This window comes from Topomyia yanbarensis, chromosome 3 (genome assembly GCF_030247195.1).
Source record: "Topomyia yanbarensis strain Yona2022 chromosome 3, ASM3024719v1, whole genome shotgun sequence".
In the NCBI taxonomy this organism is placed as follows: Eukaryota; Metazoa; Arthropoda; class Insecta; order Diptera; family Culicidae; genus Topomyia; species Topomyia yanbarensis.
In genome coordinates, this window is record NC_080672.1 from 139,281,001 (window position 1) to 139,299,501 (window position 18,501).

Below are 18,501 nucleotides of genomic sequence, written 5' to 3' on the forward strand. Positions count from 1 at the left end.
ATAATTACTATAACTTCATTGAATGCTGTCTCGAAGTTGTTCGAGCTGGTGATTATGGAACCTCTTCAGGCTCACTGTAAGCAGTACCTAAGTGACGATCAACATGGCTTCACGTCCGGGCGGTCAACTGCATCTAACCTGTTATGCTTAACATCCTACATAACAGAGAATATGGAACGTCGTGCTCAAACTGACGTCGTTTACACCGACTTATCTGCCGCTTTTGATAAGCTATCCCACGATATCACTGTAGCAAAAATGGAGAGATTTGGAATAAATGGTAGTGTTCTGCAGTGGTTTTGATCTTACCTCACAGACCGAGAGAGAGAGAGAGCGGTTGTCACAGGAGATTGCCAGGGCCCTATATTCACTTCTACGACAGGAATAACTCAAGGAAGCCACTTGGGACCGTTGATGTTTCTGATATACTTCAATGATGTACATCTAATTCTGAAGACTCCCCGATTGTCCTTCGCGCATGATCTCAAGATTTTTCGCATTATTCGTACAATTGAAGATTGCAGATTTCTCCAACAGCAGCTTCAAGCCTTTGCTGACTGGTGTAACCACATGTATGTAAACCCGAAAAAGTGCTCGGTAATATCATTTTCACGGAAAAGGATTCGATCTATGTTAAGTACCGTCTTCTAGAAACAGAAATCGAACGCGTCAGTCACGTGAAGGTCCTGGGAGTGATTCTGGATTCTCAACTTACGTTCAAACAACACGTCTCCTATGCAGTCGATAAAGCGTCTCGAGCGCTAGAATGCATCTTCAGGATAGCCAAAAATTTTACAGACGTTTATTGTGTCAAATCGCTGTACTGCGCTTTATCCCGATCAATCCTAGAATATTGCCCTGAAGTGTGGAGCCCAAACTACAATAACGGCGTTGAGAGAATTGAAAGCGTACAGCGTCGCTTTTTACGTTTCGCGCTCCGTAGATTGCCGTGGAGAGATCCTGTCCGATTACCTAGCTATGAAAACCGGTGTCAGCTGATTCAACTAGAACCCCTTTATGTTCGAAGGAGTACAGCAAGAGCTTTGTCCATCGCCGACACTTTACAAGGTCATATAGATGCCCCAGCTATATTAGAACAAATCAATATTAACGTCACACCACGAAAATTACGCAACAACATTATGCTTCGATTACCGTTCAGACGCACTAATTATAGTATGCATGGAGCCATCACTGGTCTACAAAGGATTTTCAACCAGGTTGCTTCAGCTTTCGATTTCAACGTTAGATAACTCTGCGTCAGCGATTTTCTAGACTTTTTAATTGATCTTTTAACCACATTTGACTTTTCTCCGTTTTTGTGAATTATTGTATGACCACTATTTTTGTATACGACTTGAATGTTACTAATAAGTTTGGGGCTTTGGAATGCCTGTTGGTGTATAAGACTAATAAAGAATAAAGGTCACGTTACGGCTCTGATCACAAGGCAAGCAGGAAGACAACATTGAACTAATGGAGATTAGGCTAACGGAGTACGATATTTTATTTTATTTCAAGTGTGTCATCATCGAAACAGCTCATCAGGTTTGTTGTTGGCGAGCCATTGTGTGTAGGTGCAAAGTGTAGGGGAAAGAGGGTAACAGTGGATCAGCAGGAACTATGAAACATTCGCAATAAAATGTATGGTCAGAATCGTCTCATTCCCTCATATTTCACAATTTTTAATTCTTTACACGCGTTGCTGTATTTTGAGAGAGATCTGACAACTGCATCTCATTTAATGAATATTTGTTTGTTTTGTTATAACCAGAGTAAATTTGCAATGAAAAACATTATTCCATCTTTATAAGTTGCCATCCATTGAATAAATATTTAGTCCATTGTTATTTATAGCAAATTTTATGCTCAACATTTGCCGCGAACAAAGTTTTTTGGTAACTTGTCATGGTATTGTGTAATTTTACAATTTTCGTGAATAGATCCATTGGGTATCTGTGAAACGATGACGTATGGGGAACAGTGGAATTTTCTTGTTTTTGTGGTCTTTCTCAAAATGTGAATGGGTTCCGATTTTCCACAGTAAATACTACTCATATAGTGCAAAATTGGTAAATTTGGACAAATTTTGTAGAAATTGTCGCTACTTTCAGGATTGCAGCTAATATGCATATAGGGTAGTCCTATGTTACGCGATGATATAGTGATTTCTTTCGTAAGCAAGTGATTTTCGCAATATAACTTTAATTCGAAGCGTTACGATAATTCTTCGTCAAAATAAAAGAACAGAATTTACAAATAGAATATTTCACTATAGACGACGTCGTGTTTCATAGTTCCTACCCATGGGGCACAATGGTACATTTTACCACCGACTGTTTATTACCCACAAAAAGTTATTTCCCGTGAGTTTAACCAGTTGAAAAAACTATATGTGTTACTTAATAATAGAGTGGTACTATGTACCACTTTTGGCTACCCAAATATCATGTATTATCATCAAATTTAAATCGTAGAAAAAATGTGTTTTACTGAAAGGCACAAATGCACGACTAGGTGGATTAAAACGTTTTTTTTTTTTCAATTTTCTTTGGTTCCTACTGTTATGGTTTCTATGGTTTACAATTATCCCGTTTTTGTTCTCACCATCAAAAGCTCTGCCTTAGGACTTTCACACATAATGGTTTCTAGTATTGGGTAAAAACGGAATTCCGAACATTCGACATGATATTTTTTTGGAGATTTGCCATTCAAGTGACTGTCAGTGGCATTATGACTAAAATTTGTGTTCTAAACCTTAGACAAAATAAAACAACACTCATACAAATGCAAATTAAGTACCTTTAAGCCACAAAAAGCAAGCAACCACTCAACAAAACAAAGAAAAAAAAAGAAGAAGCTTAACCAATATATTGCTTTTTCCAGAATCATAAACTCAACAAAAAAACCACTATTTTACAGAATCTAGTAGCAACAAAAGCGAGAAAGTAATTTATTTTTTGTACTTGCAACGTAATATAAGTAAGCAAAAAAAAGGATAAGCAAAATTTTAACCCACGGGCAAGGTAAGGAACGTTCGAAGTTGATTCGACCGGCAAACCGGACTACAGGTTTATGAAACGTGCAACAAACGGGATAGATTAGCGTTGTGATAATTTTTACATGAGCAAATTAATTAGTTTTAAATAAATACGTACATAGAACTGTAAATAGCAGTACGCGTTATTCAGCGAACCTCTTTGGGAATCTTCAAAGAACAGACAATGTGCATACAAAAGTGTGATTTAAGACTATTTTGCGATAATGGCAAAAAATAACCTAACCTTTAAAGTAGAAAATATCGTGGTAGTTCAAATCGGAAGCAGTCTTTTTTATACGAACAAAGAAGTTGGTGGGAGAGAAATTTTATTGACTCGTGCATAATATAAATAATTTGCCTGAAGAAAAACCATCGTGGCATTTGTTGTGCCGTAAGTGATTTTCACTGCATTTTTTCCAATAGTGTCGTAAAACTAACAGCAACAGAAAACCAGAGACTTAATTTTGGATTCAAACGAACTGGCAAAACCAGCCCTCTGTCAAGGAACGTGTCTCTGTACAGCCAGCATCACTGCCATGAATATCAAAACTACAATTTTGATCGAATAATTAAATGCTGTATTTGGATACGAAGGTTCGATTTCACCAATGATATGGTATCTAATTATCCCGTAAGATGCAAAACGTCGTTTGGAAGGTTTGAATACTGTGCAAAGCGCCGAAATGATTTGTTTGGGGTTTTATAGCTATAACGCCCCATATATGTAGGTCGCTGTCAATCTCCATATGTTGGTATAGGGTTGCCATGAGGCTGTTCAAAACCTAATTCAGCAAAGGGCTGTCCTATCTGATTAAGATTTGGACCTTGTCCAAATTAATTTTGATCTCCGGTCATTTCTTATGGCGTTTTGTTTGGCCCTGGAACTGTGTCAGGTTTTAATCCTAAGGATGTTCGCAATGCTGTGACGTGAATCTGTTTCAAAATGATAAGTAGTCGTTTAATTTGTAACTGTCAAAAATAGATCTATAGCACGAAGTTCCCAATGCGTCTAGTTTATCATCTGTTCTAAATCTTGTTGTCCCTATTACGTTATTGATTATCATTATTATAGTTTTTTGTGGTATTTTCCTTGTTTTTTCGGCTGCTCACGCATGCTAATGAAAAAAATGAGTCTGCGTTCCACTCATGTTTGAAATTGTGTAAAATTTAAACCGGAATAGTCGAACTATTCTAAACCTGTTCCAAAACAGTGCTCGAAAAAAAGAAACGCATCTCAACATTGCGATCGATCTGTTTAGTCGTAGATGTAAAATATAACAGCCCATATAGAGCGAGGGTCTGCCCCAAAGGGAACAAGAGCGTGCCTGGATAAGAATAAGAAGAGTGGCAGATTTGACAAACGCAAAACAGATAATCTGCATAAAGTGTATGCATGTGTGTACAATAATATTTTTGGTGGCAAACGCTTTGAGAGGCTGAAAGCACTAGTATTCAAAACATTGTTTTAATTAATTTCGTTTTTATTAACCTCTTTTTTGGGAAGTGAATCAGTATTTACGCAATGTCGATCTTGCCAATCGTAAAACCGAAACTCTTGCTTTACGTATGCCTATACCTTATCTGGTACCATCTTGGGTTTTCACGTCATTTGCAGTTTGACAAGACCAAAATTTGATAAGACCATAATTTGATGTTGGAACGGTCTATCCCTGAGAATGATCATAGGAAGGGCAATCCCTCGATATAGAGTACATCAGCGTTGCGAACAGTCTAACTGCTCTTAGATTATAAATTTGACAGCGGTTATGGATAGATTTGAACCTGACTCAGTTTTGCCCCAATTATTCGGAGCTTCATCATAGTTATGCTAAAAAATAAAAGTAGTTTTTTGGACCTTTCATATTTTTTTATATTTCGCAAAAAAGTGACACTGTGCATTAACCCCTACAAATAATTGTTTTATTTACACTCTTTCTGTCTTAAAACAGAATTCTTATACTAACAGTAGTTCAACACGTCGAAGAATTCGAACCAACCTGGTCAGCCTTTGGATCCCACCACTAGATCTGCTATGTTTCGTCGTTTCCTCCGATTGCATCGTTGATATCGTCCTTTCCGGTTGAACTGGAACGTCCAATGGTATAATTTCCATCTGCGCCTCTTCACTTTGCACCGTTGATGTTTTGCTGGCGATCGCGATTTTGCAGCAGGATTGCTGAAGTCGAACCAGCGCCAATGATCGATTCATTTTGTTCTCTGATGTTAGCTTGCAATTCTTTAGCCGTCGATGGTTTGGAATGGATTGAATTTTCACCACTCGGGGATCTACATTTTATAAGGTCATCGGACTGATTCGAATGGCACAGCGCACAGGTAGGTGGTATCAATAGTTAAATAAGATTTTCAACTAACTTAAACACACTAATGAATAATCCCTACGGGCCGGCAATTGAACAAATCTCTTTGAGTTAACAAGCGTACAGGTAAAATTATACAAAAGGATACTCCAAAACGCCTAGTTCGTGTTTCGTGCCAGTTTGGGGCGTGACAATAATTTATCCTGTCACCTGTGAATATTGTCAACATTAACGACTCCTGGGAATTCCAATTTCGCACCTTGCTGTGTACCATCTTCTTTCTTTTTCTAAAGTACCAGAAAAACACTGTTTGTTATTTTTTGGTGATTGTCCCCTTTATTTACTTTTAACGGATCGCTATGGTTTACCTAGAAAAAAAATCCTCATAAAGCAAACACAAATGTTTTTATCATTATGATTTTGGGTAGGGTAATGGACATATTTCCGCCCTGTTTCATTTATTACCCTGCCCTTTTGAAACCTTTGCTTAGAGCAGCGTCTGCCATCTTTGTTCAACGCATTGGTTCAAATGGTATAGAGGTATAACTGGCGTACTCGGTTCGTGTTTATTGCGTTCAAAAACGAACATTTCACTGTTAGTGTGTCATTTTTTTGTATGATATTGGTTGTTGTTGATCAATTGTAGGCCGAGAAATTAATGAAACAGTATGGCACCCTCCCTAATATGTAAAGCCAAAACTATCGCTTTACCCAATCTACCAACATTTATAGCCGTAAGCTCCAAGGCTTTTAAACCAGATTAACTTTAAAACCGACCTAGAATAATTGGTAAGCTTAAACCAAACGATGCAGTCATTTGTATGGCTGCGTTCTTATCTGCGATATACGACAATGTTAAAAAAACAACAAATTCAAGTTAAAGAAAATGAGTAAATACAATATGGTGAATTATTTTTCATTCCGATATTTTCATGCATTAAAATAGCGTTTCTTCGTTATATGTTTCGTTCCATAGCATGTGAGAACAATTTGGTCAACTTGTAGCCGATATGTTTCTGAACATGGAATTTTAATACACCCAGGTTTTTTTTCACGCGGGAGATACGTACCGCGTTAATTGGAAAATCCGCGAAAAAAATGCGTTAATTGGAAAATCCGTGTAAAAAATCGCGTTAATTGTAAAATCTGTTTAGCGTTCTGATTCCGATTATCGGGCACACAATAGTTACGCAAGTATAAAATTTTCGAGGTAGGGCCATTCCATTCCAAGCATCGCAAGTGTCTTTTTATGAATGTAATGCAGGCATATGTACTGCGAAAAAGTGACATGTTCTCAGTAATAAACCCCTCACGCTTTACTTATCTTGCTACCCACTCATGCTATAAATGTGATACCGGTCCTATATGATGATGGTCCCACCTCATACCCCCACAAAGGTGTAAGCTGAACGATTTATCTAGACGATAATTAATATTTTAACTCATGACAAAACCAGATAACAAAGAAAACGGACTGGTTCAATTTGCAGACATAGCCTTTTATTCAAAAGAACTTATCCAGATAGATACATTTTAAATATTCCGCCAATAACCAGGGTCCATCAAGAAAATTTCCATTCCGGGAAGGTACTATGATAGAATTGGGAATTGACCCCAATAGCTTCCATTTCCGACAATTCTTCGTAAGACTCCTGCCGCCTGACTAAGACATCGGTACTACCACCAGCTAAGGCGAGAAGTGACGAACCCAGTGGCAGTGCAGAGTCCGATCGAGTTATATCATCCAACTCAGACCCCTTTATTGAAAAGTAACTACCACTAACCCAAGGCAATCAAGGGATAATCGTAGGTAAAACATATGACTTGAAGGCAAAGATTTTGGAATATTTTCCATTTCAATGTACGATATAATATCGGGATTTCCACCAAAAACAGATTTTAATGCAACCATGCAGAAGATAGTAGAAATTGAAGCATTCGAATTAACAGCCTAAGTGCACTTTACTTCAATTAGGTCACGGTGTCTCTGGTAGAAAATACTAAAAAAATCGGTATCGGTAAACTATTCACTAATCGAAAGCTTAGATGCTCCTCTTTCATCTGAACATAACTTTGAAATGTTCTATCGGAGGTATAGAGCATTCATTTTTTTACATTTTGATGATTAATTTTTTAAGGTGATTTTTGAATTTGTAGCCTAAAACAAATGCCCTTTTATGATATTAAATCAGTGAAGACACACTGTCAGAGGAACGGACATGTAACGTTAAAGAAAACCTTCGAAGACACCGTTTAGCCAGTTTCGCGTTGGTATTTTGAAATTCACAAAACAAAACGTTTCATTCAATTTATTTTTCCTCGAAATATATTTTTGCTCGCAGTTTCTATGCAACTGATGTTACATTCAAAATTCTGTTCTATGAATTCTTTGAACAATTTGATCTCAATAAAATTATTACGAATTACGAATTTAATCACGATTGAAAGATTTTTAGAAACACATAAGATCAGTGGTCCCCATTTTAGTACAAAATTATATTCTCCGCAAAATCATGTCATGTTATGTTTTTTAGTCAGCGGAAAAATGTTTGGAAGCAGCAGAGTGTTATCTGTTTATAGGGATTGTTCAAAGTAGTAATACTATTATTGGAAATATGTGAAAGTTGAAAATTTAAAGCGTACTTTATCAAGTATTTCGATTTGATTAATCGACGAAACAAAGGATCTAAATATATCAAATAAAGGTAAAATAGTCCGAAAATTATATAATTTTGAATAAGAAAAGGGTTGGAAAAGAATAACTCCAATTACATAAAATATAAACAAAAAAATATTGTCCGACCGAACTAGTTTTCACAGTAGCAGGAACCATGGAGGCGGAGTTCTTATTGCAACGCGTTCTCGATTTAAATCACTCCAACTCTTTCTCCCTAATTGCTCATGTGTAGATCAAATATGGGTCGCTCTAACGCTTTCAAAATCTACTTTATTCATTTGCGTAATATATATTCCTCCGGATCGTACCAGCGACGTAATATTGTTTAATGAACATCTTAGCTCTGTTGCATGGATCGCTTTACAAATGAAAATTAGTGATAATTAGGGTTCGCAGTACCGACCCTTTTTGACGAGAACCGGTACTACGGCCCTCAGTACCGGTAAAGTACCGGTACTCGATTATTTTTTTAAAAAATCGGAAAAAGCTTCAAAGTGAAATTAAATGCTCAAACTGATGACCTTATTCTCAGATGATTGATTTGTGCTGATCAAAAAAACATGTTTATTATTTTTAATTTATTCGGAATGGCACGAGTCATTTCAGCAGAAAATATTTTTCGTATGCGGCACCTTCTTTTATTTCGAAATCTAGGTCACTTTGAAATCAATAACTAAGCGGTGCGACTTTTGTCGACTTCAACAGATGGTAAATGTAAGAAACACTATTAACAACAGTAAATCAAAGCGAGAATGACAGTAAATCCGGGCAGGTTGCTCGCATTCCCTCTCTTGATTTTCTGTAAATTGGTTTCGACCTGCATACCAAGGCTCCTTGCTTTCCTGTAAACTATGGAGTTTTGCTGAATTTTCCGATCACTAACAATTACAAAGTGCTGAACAAAACAAAGCACTAATGGAGCTAAGACAAGAAATGGAACAAAACAGCGCAAAAATCAACAAAATTTTGCAACACATTCCAAGTGTACTTCAAGATCGAGCTGGCCGAAAGGATAGTAAACGTCCCAGGATTGATGGCGATTCTGATCAGTCTGTTTCAAACGTCACTGAAGGTATAAAAGATATCGATCCTAACGTAGTAATACCACTGGCTGTATGGAAAACGCACGAAGATTTATTTTGGCTTTACCTATCCGGCTTCAATCCAAATGCTACAGAGTATGACATACGCGGTTTGGTGCAGCGAAACCTGAACACCAGCGAAACTGTTGACGTTCGAAAATTAGTTCCCAAGGGCAAAAATCTTGACGAACTTTCCTTCGTGTCGTTCAAAGTTGGAGTTGGTATGCTAAAATCCGTATCACTGTTAAAGTCCACCCGGCAGAAGGGGATCATCTTCCGCGAATTTGACTTCCACACCAGATCGGCTTTTCAGTTTCAATCGTAGCAACTGGGATGAATCACAACCGACAACCGCGCTCACTGCCTGTTTGTCACCTATCATTAACACTAGTCCGACTCTAAACACCTTATTCACACCACAAAGCTCCGATCTCGGCCCGAAAACTAACAACTTACACAACGAAACTAAACGTCCATTCACGATCTTTTATCAGAACACGAGAGGGTTCCGCTCCAAGACCCGGCAACTCTTTGGAGCACTTTCGATTACTGATTATGACGTTGTGGTGTTTACTGAAACATGGCTCAACGACAATATACTTAATACTGAGCTGACCGATGAGTATGCAATATATCGTTGTGATCGAAATTCTTCCACAAGCCGGCACAGCCGTGGTGGTGGTGTTTTGATAGATATAAAGAAAAACAATCGAAGCAATATTGTAGCTATCGATAGGGCTCAGTCTCTAGAGCAGATTGCCGTTCAAGTCACATGTGGGACCGTATCTATCGTTAAGTACGCTGGAGCTTTGATGACGAAATCGGATGCTTTATCCCTAGTAATGCATCCTCTGATCACGAGCTGTTGTTAGTCGAAACTATGATCGCTTCTGGTTTACAACAAGTAAACTACCTGACGAATGACAATAAAAGATTACTTGATTTAGCCTTTGTAAGTAGTGCCAGTGATTTTGAAATCATAGAACCACCCGTACCGCTAATGAAATTGGATCGTCATCATCATCCGTTTGTATTGACCATTGAGACTCTGTACGGTTCACCAGTGATTGACGATGTAGATGTGTGGTATGATTTTAATCAATGCGATTACGACGAGCGAAATGCGAGAATCTCAAACATCAATTGGATTGAAATATTATCACTGGGTACTCTCGACGAGGCTGTGGACAGGTTTTATCATGAATTGGGCTTAATTTTTCAACAACACGTGCCTCTGAGAAGGCGAAAGCGCCGTTGCACAAATAAACGCCCCTGGTGGAACGATGAGCTGCGCAATCTGCGAAATCGGTTAAGGAAGGCTCGTAAACGATTTTTCCGGACAAGAGGTGAAGATGATAAATCGTTTGTGCGAGATTTTGAGCGACAATTTCAATCATTGAATCCATCTTGCTTTCGATCATACGTTTCGCGACTTGAGAGTAACATGAAGGACGAGCCGAAGCCATTTTGGGCTTATTTGCGGAACAAAACATTCACCCGTGGATTTCCTGAAAACGCGAACTACCGTGACAGGACCTCAACGACACCTGCGGAGTCAGCAAATCTATTCTCGTCTTTCTTTCAAAGCGTGCTAAGTAATAACCCACCACCTTTGTCTGAATCGTACCTGAGTAGTCTGCCGACGTTCTCCTTGAATTTGCCTGTAGCATCTTTCACCGAACGCGAAGTGTACACCAATCTACGTGGTGTTGACGGTTCAAAGGGACCAGAATCGGACGGAATACAACCGTGTTTCGTTAAGGAATGCTCTTCATCATTAGCTGTACCGATATCCATGCTTTTCAATCGCTCTCTCGGTGAAAGTATTTTTCCCGCCAAGTGGAAGAAGGCTTTAATAACACCAATTCATAAAGCCGGTAACGTCCATGACGTCATAAATTACAGGAGAATTTCAATCCTGAGCTGCCTTCCGAAAGTTTTTAAAAGTATGCTGTTAGATATTCTCTACCCTGCAGTAAAACAGATCATCACTACAGATCAGCATGGGTTTGTTAGAAAGCGCTCAACAACGACGAACCTAATGAGCTATGTGTCAACGCTGATTGATAAATTAGAGAAACGACAACAAATTGAAGCAGTGTATGTAGATTTCTCCAAAGCCTTCGATCGCCTTCCTCATCAGCTAGCTGTTGAAAAGTTGAGGCGAATCGGATTTCCGGACTGGCTGACCAATTGGATCTTCTCGTACCTTACAAACCGCAGTGCATCTGTGCGACTTGGAACTGTACTTTCAGACCCATTCGACATCATATCGGGTGTACCTTGGACCTCTTCTCTTTGTGCTCTTTGTGAATGATATTTGCAGCGAATTGACATCGTGTAAGGTGATGTACGCAGATGATCTGAAAATTTATCGCATCATAACAACTCTGGTAGATTGTTGTGCACTTCAGATGGACATAGATAGGATCATGGGTTGGTGTGATCGAAACACGAATTCACACGAATACTCTCGCCAATTACGTTTGAGTATGCAGTGAGCGCTGCCCCAGTAGAACGAGTTTCATCAATCTACACACCTAGAAAAAATAGTGTAAATTTACGTCTCCTGACCCTGACATATACGAGCATCAAAAATGACTTAGTTTTACGTTTGATTTTAATTTTACATGACGTTTAATTTCGTAAATCGTGTAATTTTACTCCACATACAGCGTTTGTTCTGAATAGTAGGAAGTGTAATTTTATGTCATTGCGCATGTAAAGTATATGTTTCATGTAAAATTAAACGGAACACGGTAATGTTCCGTCATTTCGTAAATTACGGTTTGTTGAATTGTGTCATGTTTGCAATTACGTCAACGATAAAGTTCAGATTTTTTTGGTGTGTAGGACCTTGGTGTTATACTTGACCGTAAGCTACGTTTCGTCGAACACTTCAATGCAGTAACTGCTAAAGCCTATGCAGTACTAGGACTCATCAAACGAAACACCCAAGATTTCAACGACGTCTACTGCCTTAAGGCACTGTACATCAGTCTGGTACGCAGCATTCTAGAGTATGGAGTTATCGTTTGGGCCCCGTATCACAACGTACACATTAATCGCATAGAACGGGTGCCAAAGAGCTTCGTCTGGTATGCCCTTCGACGGCTTCCCTGGCTAAATCGATTTGAACTACCACCGTATGAGCATCGTTGTGCTCTTATAAACCTGCCTACGCTACGAAACAGGAGAGTTTTTCTGCAGCGACTTTTTGTGTTCGATCTTCTCGCTGACAACATTGACTGCCCTCTGATTCTCACTAAGCTGGACTTCAACGTTTCTGGTAGGTCTCTGCGGAGAATGCACTTCTTTCGGCGCTCTACTCATCGCACGCAGTACGGCCAGAATAATTCGGTAGATGTTTGCTGTCAGCTCTTCAATAGCGTTTTTCATCATTTTGACTTTAATTTAAGTAGAGAAATGTTCAAATTGAAAATAGGTTTAAGTTAGTATAGTATTTCAGTCTGTACGAAAATTATCAATTCGAAGACAATATATATATATATATATATATATATATATATATATATATATATATATATATATATATATATATATATATATATATATATATATATATATATATATATATATATATATATATATATATATATATATATATATATATATATATATATATATATATATATATATATATATATATATATATATATATATATATATATATATATATATATATATATATATATATATATATATATATATAAATAAATGTAAATGTAAAATCGCCCATTTGGAGTAGTTCACAAAGTCTAAAATTGTTAGCTACTAAATCGCTGTTCGTTCTTTTATAAATAAAGGTTTAAGAACAAACCAAAGACATGACTTAGACCATAGTCTTATTACGCACAACCCAGTTAATAATGGAATCCTATCAGAATGTCGCTAATAAAAAATAGCAGATTTTTACGTCTCTACGGCTATATGTGAATATTTTGAAATTTAGTACAAGTTCGTTATAATTTAATTTCGACAAAATAATGCAGGAATTTAAACATACCGTTCAGTACAACGGGAGCTAGTAATCTTAAACTCATAGAAGGTAATTAGTATAATTAAAAGTCATCTTGCAGACCGATATTTTGAAACAGTGGGACCCTAGAGAGTCCTCATATTTTTCATGAAAAAAAATTGCATGGTACCGAAAATACCGGTACTGGCTTTTGTTCAGTACCGGTATCACGGTACCAAAAATGGGTCGGTATTCCCGGGATTTTCGGTACTGGTATTACCCGGGATTTTCGGTTAGTGATAATGTGGTTATACTTGGCGATTTCAACTTCCCAGGTATTACATGGGTCTCCTGTCCCGCTAAGTACGTCTTCCCTGACAACACATTCTCCACCGTTAGTCACCTAGCATCAGAACTGCTGGATGGTTACAACACCGCTGGTCTAGGATAAATTAACAACATCGTTAACAGTAACGGCCGTGTACTTGACCTATGCTTCATTAGTTTAGACTTAATTAATGACTGTTCCATTTCTGAAGCACCGTCTCCGCTTGTAAAGAAATGCCACCATCTTCAACCTGTCGAGATATATCTGAGTCTATCTATTATGATTACAAAAATGCAAATTTCCTCGCCATGAACTAATTCTTGAGTAGCATCATCTGGAGCAATGTTGTCGATGGAAGAGATGTCAACGAATCTGCAACCGTCATATCGAACGTTCTACTATACGCTATAGACCAGTACGTACCCAAAAAGTTTTAAAAACTCCCTGCTCCCCTCAAATCTCGAAATTTCGCACGCACCCGCTGAAAATTCATTACATTAACGTTTAAACAAACGTCTCTCTCGTATCCACGAACAACGAACTCAAAATCACCTAAAGTCCAATCCAAAGGCCTTTTGGGATTATATAAATAATCAAAGGAAGGAGTCGGGTTTACCATCGGTCATGATCCGTGATGCAAAAGAGGCTTCATCCACCGATTCATTGCGATTTATTTTGTAAGCAATTCAGCAGTGTTTTTACATACGATAAACTGAACTCTTCACAAATCTCTACTGCTGTTCTTGGAGTTCCATGTGGGCTCCCCATCGGTCAACATCCACGTATTACTTCTGATGCAGTTATTACTGCATGTAGAAAGCTAAAAAAATCATGCAACTTCGGTTCTGATGGGATCCCAGCGATTGTTCTAAAACAATGTTCTGCTAGTCTCGCTACACCTTTATCGTGCCTTTTCAACGACTCTTTGCAATCAGGAATTTTTCCTAACTGTTAGAAGCGATCCTTTGTTTTCCCGCTTTTTAAAAAGGACGTAAACGCGACGTGCGCAATTATCGCTGAATTGCAGCCTTGTGCGCTACATCCAAACTATTCGAGTCAATCGACCTGGAGTTTGTCACTCACAACTGCCGTAACAAAATAGCTGAAAACAACATGAATTTATTCCTAAGTGATCTACCAGTACAAACTTAGTTTCATACACATCCTACATAACTCATGCACTCCAACAAAGACATCAAGTTGACGCGATTTATACAGACCTTACTGCAGCTTTCGACAAGATCAACCACTGTGTAGCTGTTGCCAAACTCGAACAGCTGGGTTTTAATGTACCTTTTCTTAGTTGGTTACATTCTTACCTATTTGACCGTCAAATGAGCGTTAAAATTGGAGATACTGTTTCCCTACCATTTGCTGCTACCTCCGGAGTTCCACAGGACAGCCACCTGGGACCCATAATCTTCCTGTTATACATGAACGATTTCGACCCTTCACTAAAATGTGTCAACCTTTCCTATGCCGATGACTTCAAGCTATTCACCATCGTAAAATGTCTTGATAATGCAAGACTTCTTCAATGCGATCTAGAAATCTTCGCCAATTGGTACAGCAACAATCAGATGGTCTTTTTTTTTACAATGGAGAAGACCTTTACGTCCTAGCCCAGTACACGTGCTATTGGTAGGGTCCAAGCTACCGCACGGGGTGCACTGGGGGCGTGTCGGGCTCGAATGGTGACGCTGCCATTAATACCGACTAAACTCCATTGGGCTCCGCCATCGTTCCTCCCAGGAACTACCTCTCGGTATTACTTCTGGGGGGATGGCTGTACTTAATGTACTCATTCACTCTCACTCACGCGCTCATACGTCCTGTATGAGGCTTACTTGGGTGCTATCTCTATCGCACCTTGATTCACTCTCAAACACTCCACATAAGGCTGACTTTTGTGCTCACCTTTTTCGTTCCTTGCGAGGCTGACTTGTGTGCTCACCTTACTCATTCCTTGCTAGGCTTACTTTTGTGCTCGCCTCACTCATACCATGTGAGGCTGACTTGGGTGCTCACCCTATAACCTGATTCACTCTCAATCGTGCCACTCTATTATACCTCTGTCACTCCCCCTGGCATCCCATGTGGGACATTTTTCTTATGCCCCACTTCTGATATACCATGCGAGGCTGACTTGTGTGCTCACCTTTTTCATTCCTTGCTAGGCTTACTTTTGTGCTAGCCTCTACCATACCATGTGAGGCTGGCTTTTGTGCTCAACCTTAACATGCCGCGTGAGACTGACGTGGATGCTCACCCTTTCACTCCCCTGCCACGCCATGAGGCATCGATAGCTAAGTTCCAACATACTACGCTACGACCCTACCGTCTTGGCATCAGGCAGTCCACTTATACGCCTATACACTCACTCTTCTGTCTTGCTTCGGGGTGGCTGGGTTTACCCCTTACGTGGTTGCCAGTCGTTGCGCCAAACCTGCCTCAGCATGAACAGACCATTCACTCCCTTTTTTGCGCTTGGCCTTTTTCGCTCCAACTAACCAATCACTAGTTAGCCGTGCCCGTCGTCTGTTGCTCGGTTCGCCAGATTACCTGTAGCCTACAGGCAATCTGGGTGGTAGCAGCCGAGACTGCGTTCCACTTCTCCACCGATTGACACATCCGCTGAATAAGGGTATCAGGGGTTGTGTCCCAGCCACAGACGTCAAGCATTGCTCTTCTTTCGACGTCGAACCGAGGACATACGAACAGTTTGTGTTCGGCAGTTTGGTCTACACCTGGGCAGTCCGGGCAGGCTGGGACCTCCGCGTGCATGAACCTGTGGAGGTACTGTCGGAAACAGCCATGGCCTGACAGGAATTGTGTCAGGTGGAAGTGAACTTCCCCATGGGGTCTTCCCACCCAGCTCGATATGCTAGGTATCAGCCGGTGGGTCCAGGAGGAGTTGTCCCACTCGCGCTGCCATCTGGGGACGGAGGTCACCCTGGTTCGCTCGCGGGCTCCCCTATTTCCACGTAGCTCGACTGGCATCATGCTCGCTATCACGCAGGATGCATCGTGTGATACCGTGCGGTAGGCAGATATCACTCTGAGGCACATCACGCGGTAGGTGCTCTCCAGGTTCTGTAGGTAACTGGTTACCCTCAGTGCTCTTGACCATGACGGGCCGCCGTACCTGAGGATAGATACGGCAACGCCTGCCAGTAGCCTACGTCTACTGGCGCACACCTTTGAGCTGTTGGACATCATTCTCGATAGAGCCGTAACAGCAGTCGACGCTCTCTTGCATGTATAGTCGACATGGCTGCCGAAGGTCAGCTTGTCGTTTATAATGACTCCGAGAGACTTCAGACTTCGCTGTGAAGTGATCGCGACTTCTCCCACATGAATAACTGCATGTTGTGCCGACTTGCGGTTGTTGACGATAACTACCTCCGTCTTATGATGAGCGAGCTCCAGGCCTCTCGCGCTCATCCAATCAGATGGTCTTGAATGCATCTAAGTGCTCCGTAGTATCCTTTACTCGTAAGCATTCCTAAATTATTTTCAATTATGAACTCTATGGCAATAATCTTCGGAGAGATACTTCTGTTAAGGATCTAGGCGTAATTCTTGACTCAAAGTTAACATTAAGAGACCATGTTTCATACGTATCATCAAAAGCTTCCAGAACATTTGGATTTATCTTTCGTACAACCAAAAATTTCAGAACTTCGCACTGTTTAAAGTCTCTCTATTGCTCTCTAGTACGCTCGATATTAGAATATGCATCAGTGGTCTGGGCACCATTCTATCAAAACAGCGTCAGCCGAATCGAGATCGTTCGACGCAAGTCCTTACGATTTGCCTTGCGCCATCTTACCTGGAATGACCCGATAAATTTGCCCGAAAGAACAATTCAAAACTTGTCTCGTTTAAAAGAGCAGCAAGTTTCCGGATAGTGAGTATAGCAGTGATATTGATTTGTTTGTGGTAATATTATTCTACCAGACGCAAAAAATGTACCGAGTAAAAATATTCAAAGTTAAAATTTTATTTACGCAAAATTGGCTAAATGTGGGTCATTTGTGTCTTCGGAGGTATTTATTAACGTATCAAGTCTCACCTTCTGATACTGCATGTGTAAAGATTCATTCCCCTAAAAGCGAGATATTTTTAAGAGCTATTCATTGAAACGCAATCTTCAAAAATAATCATTTACAATTATTATTCTAGACCCCCCGGTAAAACATTTCAAATTTAGTCTCAGATGAAAGAGGAGTATCTAAGCTTTCGATTAGTGAGTACCTCAGCGATACCGATTTTTTTGTTTAAATATTGTTCTATCAGAGACACCGTGAGATGTCTAACATTACCTACCACATCTTTTGCATATCCACACTTTCTGTTTTCCTCCAGACGCCAGCTCCATCGTTGGTTATTGCAAACACATTTTGCTGACACTTTACTCACTTTATTAAAAAAGTTTTTCACTCATCTAAATTCGAACGTGAGACGTCGCAGGTAAGACGGTATCGAAAATGATGCCATGTTTCCAATAACCGGTATGTGAAGAAAAGTAAGCGAGGATAATAGGAGAAACGCAAGGTTGACTGGTCCTTTTAAATACACGATTCTATTATTTTGCTTTAGATGTAATCCCTTTCCGACAAAAATCAATACACTCTTGCAATGCTGTAATTAGGGTTCGCAGTACCGACCCTTTTTGGCGAGAACCGGTACTACGGTACTGAAGCCCTCAGTACCGGTTGTACCGGTAAAGTACCGGTACTCGAATATTTTTTTTTAAAAAATCGAAAAAATCTTCAAACTGAAATTGAATGCTCAAACTGATGATCTTATTCTCAGATGATTGATTTGTGCTGATCAAAAAACATGTTTATTGTTTTTAATTGCTTCGGAATGGCAAGACTCACCTCACAGAAGATATTTTTCGTATTTTTTTATTTCGAAATCTAGGCCACTTTGAAATCAATAACTGCTAAGTGGTGCGACTTTCGTCGACTTGAACAGATGGTAAATGTATGAAACCCTATTAACAACAGTAAATCAAAGCGAGAATGGCAGTAAATCCGAGCAAGTTAATCGCATTTCCTCTCTTGTTTAT

At 39.5% G+C, this 18,501-nt stretch overlaps 1 protein-coding gene across 1 annotated transcript in view; it reads left to right on the forward strand.

Moving 5' to 3' along the window:
- LOC131692024 (integral membrane protein GPR180-like) overlaps window positions 1–18,501 on the forward strand; it is a 129,315-nt gene that overhangs the window by 19,388 nt on the left and 91,426 nt on the right. The gene's annotated exons all lie outside the window — the stretch shown is intronic.